Source organism: Priapulus caudatus, unplaced genomic scaffold, assembly GCF_000485595.1.
Source record: "Priapulus caudatus unplaced genomic scaffold, Priapulus_caudatus-5.0.1 Scaffold44, whole genome shotgun sequence".
Lineage (NCBI taxonomy): Eukaryota > Metazoa > Priapulida > Priapulimorpha > Priapulimorphida > Priapulidae > Priapulus > Priapulus caudatus.
This window is the reverse complement of record NW_014577105.1, coordinates 546,881-548,982: the sequence shown is the minus strand read 5'-3', so window position 1 is coordinate 548,982 and position 2,102 is coordinate 546,881. Positions and strand designations below refer to the sequence as shown.

At 41.5% G+C, this 2,102-nt stretch overlaps 1 long non-coding RNA gene across 1 annotated transcript in view; it reads left to right on the top strand.

Annotated features, from left to right (window-relative positions):
• Positions 1-1,803, top strand: part of LOC106820720 — a 4,765-nt gene extending 2,962 nt beyond the window's left edge. Inside the window, exon 2 of the long non-coding RNA XR_001395644.1 lies at positions 951-1,803. This is a non-coding gene — a long non-coding RNA (uncharacterized LOC106820720). The remainder of the gene's footprint in view (positions 1-950) is intronic.
• The last annotated feature ends 299 nt before the right edge of the window (positions 1,804-2,102 follow it).

Here is a 2,102-nt window from a genome sequence, read left to right as displayed (position 1 = left end):
AATTTGAAATAAAAATGAATTTGAAATGAAAATGAATTTGGAATGAAAATGAATTAAAATTAAATAATAAAAATATCCGTAGCCATCTCGGCCACCATAGTCGAGGAGCAGACGAGGAACGTGTGTAGGAACTGATAGGAAACCCATGGAAGCATTGGCAGAATAACTGGCTCAGCAACTAACGAAAGAATTTGACAAGAAAATAAAAGAGAGAACATTTATAAAGGTGATAAGGACAGGCGGAAGGTCATAGTGAACTGCTGGGAAAACAGGTGTCGAAACAAATTGGGAACTCATGGTATATTAATGGATAACTGATATGCCCACTGATTGAGAACTGACAAAACATATGAGAAAACCGATGCGAGAACTGATTGAGAAATGACGGAGAAGTAATGAGAGAACCTGCGAGGAACTACTGGTGAGGGGACGGGGAACTGTCAGGGAACGGGAGGGAAACGGACAGTGGAAACGATCGGGGAGGGGGAACAATAGAACAGTATTCCGTATGATTCATTCTCAGTAGAAATCGCAACGCGTAATATTCCACTGACGGGCCACTTTCGTTTGCTTTAATTTTGCAGTCATTATAAATCTAATTAGGTCCCGAGATTTTTTTTGTTGATGGGCGGGTATAGGTTTGAGCGAGCACCCTAGCGTGGAAATAATTCCATCGTCGGCATTCAGCCAAATCTATTGGCGAAATTAAAAGCTTTCTGTTATAGCGTTATTAATACCATTGACACGGTGATTAACAGGAATTAAAATTTAAATAGCGTTCTCGTACACTTCTCGTTGCATGCGTGTGTAAGTACTGCCGTGCTTTATCGCTGTGGGACAGAACCCTCTACACATTACCACGCCCAAGCATCATCGCTGGGAGAGTGGTCTGTAACGCCTATATACATTAACTGCGCGTTATAACCGAGTCTGTCTTTCGCATTTTACAGAGACAAGCTGAAGTCCCGGAAGTCGGCTGCCTTTAATGGCTTTATATCAGACACGACGTCGGCGGTGGGGCCGTCTACCCGACAGCACTTTTCGTATTCCTAGTCAAAGATCCGGTCGGTAGTTCACACAACGTCGATATATCGCGTCGACTGTAAACGATGATGATTCGTATTCGAGAAATAGTGTTCCAGCCGCGCAGTCCGACCACAGCTCAGCGCTGTGTCGCATCCTGAGCGCCATCGCTCTTACCGCGAAAGCTCTCCTGCAAAAAAATTATGCAAATAATTGCATGAAACCCCACCAACGTGCAGCAACGAAACAGTTAGACGTAGAACGATCGTATGGACCCCGCTAATGAAGAATCAGGCGCAACGTGTCCTACCGGCGTCCACCTAGCTCTCACTCCGGAGTGCAGAGTCAGACGGCTGTGTAATGTTTCACGTGTCAATGTCACATACATATTTTAGCGCAGTTACACGTGTGTAGGTTGCAGACGGCCCATAGAGAGCTATTCTAAATGTTTAGACCGGCCGCCTGCGTTTCGTGTGAGCAACGGCGTGATGCTTCATGCGGCTAGATTGCGTTCGAGTTCCGTCATTCTAATTTTGCATACTAACAATTCTGAAAAATAAAACAAATATTGAATCAGCGCGTTCTATGTATATTAAGTTTAGTCTGCATCGCAAAGTTTAACATTGATTTCTAACTAGACAATACAATACAAAAAATAAACTAGATTAATGTTTATGAGTTTTTAGCGTTACAGGTATTTCCAAGCTATTCCCCACCAGGTTAGGCACTTATTCGTTAAATAAGATAGTGAGTGGAAGAGAAATAAACTCTAATAAAATGGCAGCGTCTTGATTTGTTATAAATAATTGCATTATTTGTTTTATTCCCCTCATAACTAATAAATGCCTATGAGAACGAGGATCAATAGCGCATCAAACAAGCATATTAAATATTTAAATTGTTATAGTTATAACAGAAGTGCATTATATAACAAGAGAATAATATATTTACCAAGTTTTTACTTTGTTTGCATCTCGATTTTTGGTATTTCTAAAAAGATTAATTAACGTATACTTTCCTGCACGTATTTCATGGGCGCGCGCGTGTGTCAGTGTGCGTACGTGGGTATGTGCTTGTGT